The sequence below is a fragment of the Coenobita brevimanus genome, chromosome 13 (assembly GCF_032717465.1).
Source record: "Coenobita brevimanus isolate Jiangsu-jjx chromosome 13, ASM3271746v2, whole genome shotgun sequence".
Lineage (NCBI taxonomy): Eukaryota > Metazoa > Arthropoda > Malacostraca > Decapoda > Coenobitidae > Coenobita > Coenobita brevimanus.
The window spans coordinates 8,276,045-8,291,349 of NC_136966.1; the positions used below are offsets into that span (position 1 = coordinate 8,276,045).

General features: G+C 38.8%; 1 non-coding gene across 1 annotated transcript; it reads left to right on the plus strand.

Moving 5' to 3' along the window:
- The first annotated feature begins 6,026 nt into the window (after positions 1-6,026).
- On the plus strand, positions 6,027-6,145 carry LOC145417109 (5S ribosomal RNA). Its single transcript, XR_013900418.1, has one exon. It is a non-coding gene; the product is annotated as a 5S ribosomal RNA (ribosomal RNA).
- The last annotated feature ends 9,160 nt before the right edge of the window (positions 6,146-15,305 follow it).

Here is a 15,305-nt window from a genome sequence, read left to right on the forward strand (position 1 = left end):
ACACATCTGAAGGTAAAGTAATTGTAGCCAATTTGTACATGCCACCCAGATCAAACACATGGGAAAGAGATGAATATAAGGACCTGGCAGAGAGGACAATTCAGAGTTTAAGATCATTACTACATAAAATGGAAGAGAAATCAGAAAGAATTATACTAACTGGGGATTTCAATACAAATATAAATTGGAATACTCTAGACATAATTAACCAAGAAAGCTGTTGGGACCAAAAGCTCCTGGATCTTGTACAAGAGTTCTTCCTAATGCAACATGTGAGGGAAACCACCAGAAAAAGAGGACTTGATGTACCTTCAGTGCTAGATCTAATATTTACTAGGCAAGAAAATGATACTGACAGTTTAATATATCACCCTCCACTCGGCAAAAGCGATCATGCAGTACTAAATTATAACTCCAGGATAGCATATGACATAGTAAACAGCAATGACAGTTACAAAAAGAGCCTAAACTATAAAAAGGGAAATTATCAAGACCTAAAGAAGTATTTCTTAGAAGTTGATTGGGAAAATGAGCTTAGAGGACAAGATTTAAATGCTGTATATAAAAAATTCTGTGAATTTTATGAAATAGGAGTCCAGAAGTACATCCCACAGCACAAAGAAGCAGATAAGAAAATACAGAAATGGTTCAATACAGAATGTAAAAAATCAAAAGAAAGAAGAGATTTGTTGTGGAATAGATACAGAAGACATAATAGTGAAAGGGCGTATAATAATTACAAACAGGCAAGAAACGATTATACAAGAATAAGGAGGGAAGCCCAAAAACAGTTTGAGGAGGATATAATAAAATAAAAGTAGTGATCAACCAAAGCTGTTTTACAGCTATATCAGAAGCAAAACCAAAGTAAAAGATATAATACAATCAATTACGGACGAGGGAATCACTTATACACAAGAGAAGGATATTTGTGAAGCACTAAATAAGAATTTCCAATTACTTTATACAGAAGATAAAAATTTTTGAGAGGGACTATGTGGAACATGCATGTCCACACATACTACCAGATATACAAATAGCAGAAAAAGTAATACAGGAGGAGTTAAGTAGATTAGACAGAGGAAAAGCAAGTGGTCCTGATGAAATTTCATGTTGGGTACTACGAGAATGTGCAAAGGAGTTAAGTAAACCATTATTTTTAATTTTCAAGAAATCCTTGAGTCAAGGTAAACTACCTGATATTTGGAAAAAAGCAAATATTGTCCCCTTATTCAAGAAAGGAAATAGACAAAATCCACTCAACTACCGACCAGTATCACTGACCAGTGTTGTAAGCAAGGTATTAGAAAAACTTATAAGAAAAGCTTGGGTAAATCATCTAGAAGAACACAGTATGATAACAGAAAGACAGTTTGGTTTCAGAAAAGGAAAATCATGTGTTACTAATCTGTTGAGCTACTATGACAAAGTAACAAACACAATACAGGAAAGGGAAGGATGGGTGGACAGTATCTATTTACTGTAGATTTCAAGAAAGCTTTTGACACAGTACCACACCACTTTTATGGAAACTGTACCATCAAGGAGGAATTCAAGGCAAACTGTTTTGTTGGATGCAAGACTTTCTCATAAAAAGAGATATGAGAACAGTACTAAGAGGAAACTACTCATCATGGAAAGAAGTGACTAGTGGAGTACCACAGGGTTCAGTGCTGGCACCAATCATGTTTTTAGTGTATATAAATGATATAAACAGTAACACTGGAAATGAAAGCTTTCTGAATATGTTTGCAGATGATGCAAAAATACAAAGGAGAATTACTAACACAGACTCTTGTAAAGAGCTACAAGAAGAATTAAATAAACTTCATGAATGGAGTAGTACATGGCAAATGGAATTCAATGTGGACAAGTGTCATGTAATCAAGTTTGGTAAAAGTGGAAAAAGACCTGATTGGGATTATAAGTTAGGAAATAAAACCCTATACACATCAGAAAGAGAGAAAGACCTAGGTGTGATCATCAGTAACAGACTATCTCCGGCTGACCACATCAGCGAGAAAGTACGGAACATGTATACACTGCTTGCAAATATGAGAACAGCATTCACATACATAAATGAAGACATGCTAAGAAGGATAATAACATCATTCATTAGACCAACCCTGGAATATGCATCAGTAGTCTGGAATCCTCATCTCAAAAAGCACATAGACAAGATTGAAAAAGTTCAAAGGGCTGCTACAAGATGGATACCAAGCTTAAGGGACCTAAGCTACGAAGAAAGACTAAATAAACTGAATCTACCAACACTACAGGAGCGAAGGAAAAGAGGTGACATGATAATGCTATATAAGTGCATATCAGGGAAGGAGAAAATGGACATAAATGATTACTTAACACATGGAGAAGCATCAGCAAGAGGACACTGCAAAAAACTGCATAAGAAGAGAGGTGATAAAGACGTAAGGAAATTCAGTTTCCCAAACAGAGCAACTGATCAATGGAATGCACTACCGAATGAAATAGTGTGTGCCAAAACAATTCACAAATTTAAGGATATGTACGATAAATATGGTTTAAGACACGGGACAGTACGAGCTTGTCTTATTCCTGTAGAGACACAATTAGGTAAGTACAATTAGGTAAGAACACACATGCACGCACGCACACAAAAATATTGGAAATGGGTAAAAGTACCAGGAGGCCAGCAATGAATTATCTGTTGAGTAATGAATTAATCACTAAAATGAGAGAAGAGAAAGACTTGGAGTGCTGGTCCAAGATAGTTTGTCACCTGAAAAGCACATTAACAAGATAGTTAGAGAGACGTATAAACTCCTGACTAACATAAGAGTAGCATTTCATTATATGGATGAGATGATGAAAAAATTGATAGTGGCCATGATCCGCCCCAGGCTAGAATATGCAGCGGTAGTGTGGTCCCCACACAAAAAGAAAGATATAAACAAGATTGAGATAATACAAAGAACAGCAACCAAGATGGTCCCTAGTCTGGCAGATCTGTCGTACAGAGAGAGGCTGGAAAAGCTGGATTTGCCTTCCTTAGAGGAAAGGAGAAAGAAGGGAGACATGATTGCAGTGTTCAGGACCATGGTGGGAGTAGATAAAATTGACTGAGAAGATCTGTTTGTATGGGATAAGAGAGCAACAAGAGGACATGGAATGAAATTGAAAAAGTCAAGCAGCTTGAAGGATACCAAGAAATATAGCTTTCCTTACAGAAGTATAGATTTATGGAATAGCCTGGACAAAGAGATCATCCAGTCTAAAAACTTAAACGAGTTTAAAGCTAAATTAGACTTATTGAGAAACAGCAATGGGAACCCACGAGCATAGCATATTTCGTGTGTATCTCAATTAGGTATATTGGGTAAATACATAAGTATTTGGAACGACTTAGACAAAAGGTGGTGCAGGAGAAAAACATTCATGTGTGTAAAAGTAAACTAGATAAATGTGGATATGGAGACAGGACAACACGAGCATCACTCAATTCCTGTATACTACAAATAGGTAAATACACACACACATTTATTTGGTTGTGATTAGATAATTTTTTTAAACTCAGGGAAGCTTTCTGGAGCTGCAGGGGTTAGACAGCACCACCATAACCTCTTCTTCACACAGAAGCTTTCCTTAACTGACTAAAATCATGTAGTAGCATTAAGACTATATTACAAAAATGTCATAAGACTGAAGGGGCTAGGGTAGAGAGATAGTGTCTTGAGATGACTGAAAAGCTACACCTCAAGGCATCCTCAAGGACTGACTGTTGAAAGAAATTAAATACTTCACCTTTTTAACCCAATATTTAATGTTCATACAGGTTGCAAAAATCTACAGCAAGTTTCTTGGGGTATATAACAGGAACATGGATTGGGGGAGAAAAGAAGTGCCACAGTAAATATTAAATTACTTGCAACATAAGGTCTGTGTAGTGGGGTTATCACATTCAAACACCAAAATCATGAGAGAAGAATTGCCCTTTCTCCTTTAGACACACACACACACACATACACACACACACACACACAAAAGGTACTCTGTAGTTGTATCCTTCTACCATCTCTCCAGGGATACCTTTATAACATGGAGTAAGACAAGGCCAACTCAAGACAAAGAATAATTATACTGAAATTACTGGCAGAGTGGTTGTGTACAGTACAGTACATGCTGCATTGGAGAAAGGAGTATTTACTGTAATTCATTCATCTAGATGTAATTAAACAGGGAATAGGTTATGGGTTAAACCAAGATTTACAGACACAATTACTATGAATGTACAGTACAAGACAATTTATACTGTACATGATTACTTAATACACAGTTACCTAAGGCACTTCAGTGGAGGAATCCAGAAACTGTACATCACATGTGTTGGTATTTAAAGGACAAAAGAGGGAAAGTACTGAAGTTGTAGCAAATTACTGATATAGAAATTTTCATAAAACACAGCATAAAACAAACACACATTTAAAACTACAGTAATCTCAATTAACCCTTATACTGCTTGTAGAGCACACATTTTTTTTTGGCTGATGCAAGACAGTTTTTCCCCTGAGGGACACGTTTCTCAGTCAAAAGACCAAAATTCAGTTACATATAAACCTGAATTTCAACACTCCTAATACAGCAACTCTAAACATTTGTACAAACAGGTCTTCAGTCTGACGTCAGAATCTCAAAAAAATTACCCCTGTGCAGTACTGTAAGACCTCACTATAACAGACTAATTGGGGCCCAAACCATTCCAAAAAATGCGAAATTCCAATAAAAGCGACATCTGGACTTTCCCCTGCTAATCCAGACTTTTTCCGATATATCAGACATTAGTATGGATTGTGTTTTTAAACTGTTTTGACTACCATTGTGGTACTGTACTGTGTTATAACTTCACTACATTAATCAAATGGTGTAATATATATAATAATACTGTACTGTACACTGATAAACATGTCTTTTATTTACCTTATTGTGGTGAACATAGCTGAAGTGGTCAGGCAGTCCGGACTGCTTCTGGCTTTATCGGACTTTTTCTGACATATAGGAATTTAGTCCGATAGCTCCTCGAGTTCGATAAAAGCGAATTACAGTCTACTGAAGTCCGTTATATTGAGGTTTTACTGTATTTGCCATTTACTTGTACACAACCTTGGTCATGCACTGGGTGAAAAACCATTACAGTGAATTCCAACTCTGCCTTAAAAAAAAAAAAAAAAAAAAAAAAAAAAAAAAAAAAAAATTACTGTAAAAGGGAAAATAAACAAAAGTTTCACACCAGTGCCCAGTACCACCCTTAATACTGGCCTTCAAACATTGTTTGAAAAAGATCCTCTGTGCTACCCACCTAGAATTTATAGAAGGACTATTGTATAACACACCTGACCTCTACACATTGCAATATTAAATGGTGTTGCCTCCCTTCCAACAGTACCTGTGGGTGAAGAGCATCAAGGAGGTCTTGGAAGATGACAACACATTCAATGTAATATAATATTTATTTTATCTGTGCTACTTACAGATAATTAAGCTCAGCACTGAACAGTCTTTTCAAACTGAAGGGGTTAGCTACTGTCATCATTTATCTTTCACTACAAGAGGTCTTTCCAAAGCTCAGTAAAATCACTTGGAGTTTGATGAATAAAGCAGTAAGATAGCATCAGATTCAAGAGGTAATGCAAAACGCCTGTCCGTCTCCTCACCAAATGGTCAAAGTCCCCCAGCCGCCCTCACTTCCCCCCCCTCACATCCCTCCTCCATCCCTCTCCATGCTCAGTGCTGCCAAGTGTGTCTCCCTTCCTATCCTCCACCCTCCCTCCCCTACCCCTGCTTAGTGCGCTGCCTGCCTGGTCTCCCACCACTTACCTCCCTGTATCCCAAGAGCAATTTTTTTTTAGTTTTTGGTGATTTCATCAAATACTATTAGTCATACTGAAATTCCGAAAACGCCAGGAGAATGCTCGTGAAATTCTGCCTCTAGACATATGCATAGCTGTTGCACTGTACGGGCAAAATTTTGCACTACGATGTTGGGAATATATGTCAACGGCCATACCACATTGAGTACACCGCTTCCCGTCCGATCAGCGAAGTTAAGCAACGTTGGGTCTGGTTATTACTTGGATGGGTGACCGCCTGGGAACACCAGATGCTGTTGGCATAACATTCTCCCTACGTGTCAAGTGGGGTTGGTAGAGGATTAGTGCCCCTCCCTGTAAAACAATTAACTCTAAGCCCTTGGACACCCCGTTCGGGATACATGGCGTCTGGCAATGAATGAATGAATGAATTTTTACTCTTGAATGAGTGTATTCTCACTGCATTTCTGTACTTCTACTCATCAGTTTTGTGTGTTTTTATTAGCTTATCTTACAGCATAAACACCAACAAAGATGATGGTATGCAATTTATACCAGTATAATCAATTTCCGGCGGCAAATCTGGTCATGGAAACGTTTATTTTTGTGTGTGCAGATGCGGCCATAGCTGGGTTCTCGGCTCTTGAAGTCCCAGAAATTTATTGAAAACTTACAGTTCCCAAGAGGGTTAAATTTCATTTTGCAACCGTCGTCTTCACTTATTTTTTTTGTAGATTTTTGTTGTTTATGCATTGTCTTGGTGTCTAGCCTTATATTGGATATTCCCATGTGTGTTTTGATATCTACATGGCGAAAAGACCGGAGAACACTGCCACAAATAGAAGGGGTACTGTACATATAGGTTGGGTATAGGTAGAGTACAGAATATTGCTCTGCATCCAGATTTTGTCCATATCCGAATACGCCTTTCGCTTTATTACATAGGATTATCGAGGGATTACTGTACATATGTAGATGTTAGAGAGAAAGTGTGTATTTACCTATTTGTAGTATACAGGAATTGAGCAATGCTAGTGTTGTCCTGTCTCCATATCCACATTTATCTAGTCTACTTTTACACACATGAATGTTTTTCGCCTGCACCACCTCTTCATCTAAGTTGTTCCAAATACTTATGTATTTACCTAATATACCTAATTGTGATATACAGGAAATGAGCTACGCTCGTGGGGTCCCGTCTCTGTTTCTCAATAAGTCAAATTTAGCTTTAAACTCGTTTAAGTTTTTAGACTGGACGATCTCTTTGTCCAGGCTATTCCATAAGTCTGTACATCTATAAGGAAAACTATATTTCTTGATATCCTTCAAGCAGCTTGACTTCTTCAGTTTCATTCGATGTCTTCTTGTTACTCTCTTATCCCATAAAAACAGATCTTCTTTGTCAATTTTATCTACTCCTATCATGGTCCTAAACACTGCAATCATGTCTCCCCTCTTTTTCCTTTCCTCTAAGGAAGGCAAATCCAGCTTTTCCAGCCTCTCCCTGTATGACAGATCTGCCAGACTGGGGACCATCTTGGTTGCTGTTCTTTGTATTCTCTCAATCTTGTTTATATCTTTCTTTTTGTGTGGGGACCACACTACCACTGATTATTCTAGCCTGGGGCGGATCATGGCCACTATCAATTTTTTCGTCATCTCCTCATCCATGTGATGAAATGCTACTCTTATATTAGTCAAAGTTTATACGTCCCTCTAACTGCCTTGTTAATGTGTTTTTCAGGTGACAAACTATCCTGGACCAGCACTCCCAAATCTTTCTCTTCTTTTACTTTTATGATTGATTCATTACCCATCAAATAATTCAGTGATGGCCTCTTAGTACTTTTACCCATTTCCAATATTTTACATTTCTTTGCATTGAATTTCATTTCCCACATCCAGCTCCAATCATGTATCCTATCCAGATCCTCCTGCACCATTATACAATCCTCCTCAACCTCTACCTTCCTCAAGATCTTTACATCATCAGCAAACAGACTTGCATAACTGTTCATTCCATCTACCATATCATTTACATAAATCAGGAACATTACTGGCGCCAACATTGAGCCTTGAGGAACTCCACTAGTTACATCTCTCCATCCAGACATCCTATCCTTTATTACTGTCCTCATTTGTGTGTCTCTTAAAAAGTCTCTCATCCATTCCCGGAGTTTCCCCTTCAGTCCTCCTATATGTTCTAGTTTCCACATTAGTCTCTTATGGGGTACCTTGTCGAAGGCCTTCTCCAAATCTAAATACACACAGTCCACCCAACCATCTCTCTCCTGTAACACGTCGATTGCTCTTGAGTAAAAACTCAACAAGTTGGAAACACATGACCTTCCACTTCTGAATCCAAACTGACATTCAGCCAAACTATTCATCTCTTCCAGATATTTTATCCATCTGTCTTTCAGGATTCTCTCGCACAATTTTGCAACCATGCTGGTTAGGGACACTGGTCTATAATTCAGGGGTTCTTCCCTGTTTCCTCCCTTATAAATTGGTACCACATTAGCCTTCAGTCATTCTTGAGGCACTTTCCCCTCTTCCAAAGAACACACAATTAAACTGTGAATCTTATCCGCCAGTTGTTTTCTGCATTCCTTCAGTGTCCAATCAGAGATTCCATCAGGTCCAGGGGCTTTCCTTACATCTTGAGTTTCCAGTAATTTATACACTTCCTGTACCTCCACTTTTATATCTTTTATCGCTACATTTCTAGTCACACCCTCCCCTCTCACAAACTCACTTTCATTGTTGAAAACTGATTGGAAACTTTTGTTCATTATTTCTGCTTGCATTGCTGCATCATTATAGACCTCTCCTTCTACTTTCAGTTTGGTGATTCCTTCCTTTTGTTTCAGTTTGCCTTTGATAAATCTATAAAACGGATTGGGTTCATCCTTACATTTGTCTATTATACCCTTTTCAAAATTCCTTTCTTCCTCTCTACATATCCTTGTATATTCATTTCTAGTTCTTTTATATTCTTCCTTTGTTCTGTTTTTCTCTCTCTTTCTCCAATTGTTCCACGCCGTGTCTCTCTTTTTTTTGCTATCATACACCTATTAAACCACTCCTTTTTCCTGTTTTCTTTCCCTCTTACTCTTGGCACATATTTTTTCACTTTCAAATTATAGAGGCCTAGAAAAATATCCCACTTCCTCTGTATCTCTTGTTTCTCTGAATTTTCTCCAATCTGCATATTCGAAAAATTTTCTCAATCCTGTAAAGTTTGCTTTCTCAAAGTTGTATCTTCCCTGCCTATAAAGCTCATCTCTTGGCTCCACGTTCCCTGTTATCATCTGGAACTCAATGACCACATGATCACTTTTTCCTATAGGACAGAAATATTTCAATGATTCTATTATATCAGGTTCTTTCGTTAGCAGGAAATCTAATCTTGCTGGTGTGTCCTCACCTCGGAACCGTGTGTCTTCTTTGACCCATTGCATCATCACATTGTTCACTGATATATTTAACAATAAAGTGCCCCACGAATCTCACCGCCTCCCGAGTCCCACTCCTCCCAATTCACCTCTTTACAATTAAAGTCCCCCATTAAAATTATATTGTTGCTTTCCTCAATCACTTTCTGTAAATAATTAGCCATGTCTGACAGCATATCCTGGTATTCATCATCATTCCATGCTTTTGTCTTAGGGGGAACATATACTACTGCCATATCTCTCCCACCATTCTCTCCAGTTTCTAGTTTCATATATATCACTTCAGCCCTTCCCTCTCTCATTTCCACAATATCTATATTTATGTTCTTCACTGCTATCATCACTCCTCCTCCCGTTTTTTCTTTTCTGTCTCTTCTCCATAGTTTGTATTTACTATCTCCCAAATGGACATCAACATCCTCTCTTCTCAGTCTCTACAAAGCACATAACATCAGGTTCATGAACCCTCAAGAAGTCATTGATTTCCAGCCTAGCTGATATTAAACCATCAACATTAGTATATGCCACTTTCAAATTTTTGTTGCTGTTTTTTATACCCTCTTCTATCCTTCTCTCCGTCAGTACTACTTCCTCAATTTCTGATAAAATACTGTCTTCTCTTCCTCCGTTCTCTGTTCATTTTTTGCCTTTGCTTCCTTTACTAACTCCTTTAATTTAGCTCTTTCTTCCTCATTTGCATCTCTCCTTATCCAAACATTTTTGAACCCCTCTTTGTCTGATAATTTCCAAGTTCTATTGATGATTTCATTTACCATTACCTGGGACTTAAACTTTACCTTCAATGGCCTCGCCCCTCCTTCCTCGTACTTTCCTAACCTAAATGCTTTTTCAATCTCTTCTTGAGCTTCATTGTTACCCTCCATAACTACTGATATTATTTCTTTAACCTTACTCATTCTTCTTTCTCTCTTTCTGATCTTACTGTCATACGTTTTTCTTTTGCTCCTGAAATTATTACACATTTCTTTTTCTCTGCTACATCCCTGACTAACGATTCTCTACTTCTCAGCACCCTAACCACTTCCTTCTCCACTCTTTCCATACTTTGTTGTTCTATAATCTCTTTCAAATTTACATTTCCCTCCTCCTGAATTTTCTTCCACCCCTTATGTTGTCTCTTGATTTCCTTAATGTCCTCATCTTGCATCCTTGACTTAGAGTCATACTCATCTAGTTTACTTTTTATCCTGTCCCTTTCTTCTTCCAACCTCTTATTCTCCCTCTTGAGCTGTTTTATTTCACTGGATGCAGATTCGTTACTCACTTTCAATTCTGTGACTTCTTTTTCTTGTTCTACACTGCATGTACAAACTTTTTCCAGTTTACTTCGTAGAACCTTGATCTCTCTCTCTCCTGCTCCTGGGTTCATTCCTGTAACTCTCTAATTACTACCCATACCTTTTTTAATTCCTGGACATTCCTCTCCACTGTTTTCTCTACTCCAGCTACTCTTGTTTGGTCCAACATAGTACTTCCATTTCCCACATCGTCCTCGGGGAAGCCCTCTAATTCCTTTTCACCATATGTAAACAACGTTCTGTCGCCCTCCGCCACTGTGCAACCATATGGAATCTTTCAATTTCCGCTATATCTTGTACTCTTTGACCGAAACCTGCTGTTTTTTTTACTATTGACTGATGGGACCACCACTAATGCGCTCATTTACATAATCACAATAGGCTGGTCTCCTTTTTTGCTGCTGATTTAGCGATTATTTCCGCACGATCCAGGAAGAGCTCCGTCTCTGTCGGCGACCTGTGTGTGTGTGTGTGTGTGTGTGTGTGTGTGTGTGTAAATAAAATCACCTCCAGCTAGCAAAAAGGAAACAGATAATACACAACAGGAGTGGAGAGGTTAGCAGTTTGTGTGTTCTGGTTGGCCACTGCTGACCATGGGAGGTATTATGTAGTGTGTCCAGGCATCTCAAAATGAACAGTTCTTGAATCTGGCTCTTTTTGGTATTGTGTCTGTGTTTTTCTTGGAAGGATGGGTTAGTGAGCTCCTGGCCTTTGGTTCCTTCTTCCTTCCATAAAAAAAAATAAAATTGGCAGATTCCTGTAATTATCACTGGATTTAACCCCTTAAGACCCCAGCACACCATTTATGCTTTTCTATTATATCTTGGCTATTCTGGTGGATATGGTTCAGCTTAACTCCTCAGCTGCATATAGCATCCCGGAAACGCCAATCGGTAGACTGCATCGCACATTCCAAAAGAGCCTTGTGAATTACTGCGAACTATTTGATCATTTTTCGCGCTTACTGCATGCTTATGCTTGATGAGAGGGTCGGAATCATCAGTATGGAGTGTAACCTTCATCAGACTAAGACTAAAATGTTGTAATGCTTGGTTTGGTATAAGTGCATCAACACATATGATGAAAACACGATTTTTAAAACTGGTTTTCCTGCACCACAGACATAGGAAATGTTCAGGGCCACCGCAGCCTAGGGGTTAAGGGAGACTTTTCAAACTATAGGAGTCAGATTAAGCCTAACTACATCACTATTTGGGTTCTCTCCTTACCAGAAACAAATCATCTGGCAGAACGAATCATAAATTATAAGTCTTAGAGTAAAAACAACATTAAAAAGGCAAACTTCCAAGAGGACACACTGTACTGTCAGAGCCTTTCTATCACCACTTCCGCTATCCCAAACCTTCCTCAGTCATCTACTCCTCCACTCTATCTTTCCACCCAATCTTACTCTTCCTCTCTTCCTTCTTCCATAAGTTTTGCTTCAATACCCATAAATTCCCCTACCCTCACAAAAACACCAAAATTCATTCCACTTACACCCTTTAACTCAGTCACCTATTCGCATCGTATTGTATTATTTATAAAGTTTCCAAAATGCTTCTGTGCTCTCCATGCCACTCAGTCTCTAGCAGCCTTCCTATTTAGTCCCTTATCCCCGAGGTCACACTCTATGACCTCATCCCAGGTCTTTTTCGGTCTGCCTCACGCAACCCTTCCCCCCTACATTCACACTTCTCCCATTCTCTGCATAATTTTCTTGTCACTTCAATTTCCTTCAGCTCAGGTGAGGCATTTCAAACTAGAGGGTTAGACACAGCTTCATCAACCCATTAAGTATGAGAGAGCAATCCTAAATGAATAAAATCATCTGGCTGCAGCAACAACGATGCAAAGTACTATATACATCATCTGACTAAACAGCTTAATCTTATCACAGTCACCTTCCCCCACTCTTTCTATACCTTCAGTAATTTCTCCACATATCTCTCTACTGCAGGTAACTCCACGTGCAAACTGACAAGAGATGCATTAAAAATATTTTAAGCTACTGTGAGGGATATACAGGTGAGTGCTCACACTTTAAATCACATGGGGGAAAGCGGGTCGGCAATTTCTGACGTACATGATGGCAATACAACACGTCTGACCTTTTTCTATCACTGACTGTCCCTGTAATGTGCAATGCAGGCTGATCAAATCCAGTAACCACCTGTTCCACCTATGTCTGTCAAAAACTGGGACCTGCCATCTCTTCACAATTAACAGTTTAAGCAGATGACTGTATACCCTTCACTGCCAACAGGTTGCCTCACTCAGTACACACACAATTGATGGCTGAGTTATATTTCGTAAATGATTCAATACACACTCCAAAACCCACCACATTATTCTTCACAAACTGACTGTACAGTCATTTTTTTTTTTTTTTAAGATGAATTCATAACAATTTAGATAATAGAAAGTCTTTTCTGTCCACCAACAAAACCCCATCTTATCTGATTATCTCTTACGTCCCTATCATTTACTACCTTTGCTTCTCTGATACAGCAATAATTTTCTGTTAGAAGTAAAAATATAAATAAATGTATTTAAATATCTCAACACTGACCTGTGATTAAAAGTAGAGTACAGTTTACAATTTAATTTTAAAAACTAATATATCAGTAGGATAAAGGTTTATGATGACTGATGATGATGATGATAAAAAATGATGATGAGTAAAACAAGGACTCTATAACTTTGGTAACTAAACAGTACAATTAAGTGAGCAAGAAAACAACTGTTAAAATGTCCTAGAAATGTCCCCCAAAATATCACTAAAATTCCCAAAATGTCCCCAAACACACAAGCCCATGAGTATGGCTAAAACTCTGCTGCAACACAAAACTTGTCTCTAAAATTACTGAATAAATCTGTTACTACTCTACACATAAAAACTACTTCCTATAAAGAAGAAAGAAACCTGTACTTTACAAAGGAAAAATCATCCAATATATTACCAATATGTGACAATGTGAGATAAATTTTACCTGGTCGTGGCGTGGTGGTATGCTGCCTGGCTCTCACCTAAGAGTCCCGGGTTCAGTTCCCGGCATATTGGTAATAGATACGTCCTATAAATCTTACTATGCACAAAGTACAAAATTTATCTTACATCCCGTCTCACCACCACCACCTTTACTACATGAATTCATTGTTACAGTAAAGGCCGAGTCTGGGTGGCACAGGGGACGCCTTAACATCTCGTCCTCAGTGATTCACTTTGCATTTTATATATTCACATTCTCTTATGTTATTTTTGTCATTCCAATATTGATACAATTTGCATCAATAATGTACAAGGGGAAAGTGTAATGTGCAGAACGAATCACCCCACAAAAGGTGTTAGGATATCTTCACACTCACTTCCAATATTTCCTTGATATAAAGGGTGCCCTCTGTGATTCTTGAGATCCTTCAGCAGGTTATTTGAAGCTCATTATTCTACTATTTTGGGCAAATTATTCTCAACTGCTACATAGCAGGTGGGGGCGCTCACCATCCACTCACTCAATGTAGTGCGCTCTCGGGTGGCTGCCCTTTCCTTTCATCCTTCCTTCTTTCCTCCAAACTGCTTCCATGTGTTGGCCTTGGTCACTTCATGGCATCTCTCCATGTTGCTGGATCTCTGGCAGCCTCCCAATTCAGTCCCTTATCCCTGAGGTCGCACTCTACGACCTCGTCTCAGGTCTTCATTCTGCCTCTCACAACTCCACCCCTGATGTTCACATTTCTCACTTTCCTCACCCAACTGTCATTCTTCATCCACTCAACACGCCCAAACCATCTCAATCTGGTGCTAGAACAGCCTTCTGAAGCTTCTCCAAAATCTCACAGAACACCTTGTATAAGCAGAAATCTTCATCATAGATGAATTAAAAACTTGAAAATTACCCATGCAATATTACATGGCAGGCAGTGAAACAGCAAGTACCATAACAGTCTCAGGACTCAGGTGTCTGGGCATAATCTCAACCATAGGGCACTCAGGTACAGTATTATCACAAGCAAGTCTGCTGACAATCCCCTGCTAACATCGCATCCTTCGACTTTACTGTATTTCGTCAAGCATCAAAGTACCCTTCCTTTTCTTTTGCTGTGTGCTTCATACTGGTATCACTTTAAGTATTTCATGTAACATCCTCAATTTCCAAAGACAACAGAGAAGTGTCATTGAACTTCTGACTGCAATAGTACTGTACAGACAATGGTCAGTGATATGTTCTAAAACATAACAACTTTTGCTATGTAAGGGCTACTGGGAATCATCTTTTTGATGATGATGACAAAGGAAGTTTAACTGGTTGTTTTTTCTGAACATACTGTGAACCTAGCAGCCAAAAGGCACATCAAACAAGTAATATGCAACAAGGATTTACTACACTGTATAAAGGTACAGTTGAGGAAACTGCCAAGAAGAATGCCATGGTCGAAGCATAATGTCAGTGATGGGTACATGTATGGTCTGCCTAAAGAGAGCTATCCTGCCAAGAAAACAACACACTGAAGTACATTTACAGCCATAGTCTTAAACTGTGGGCAGGCGTTCACCTTCCCCTATCCATATCTTTTGGCAAACCTGACACACGAAAGGGAGAGCGTTCCCTGGTGAAGAGGAGAGTATTACCCCAGCATACTACTGGAATCTGCGGGGAGTCTCATAGCACCCCTTTGCATGCCCC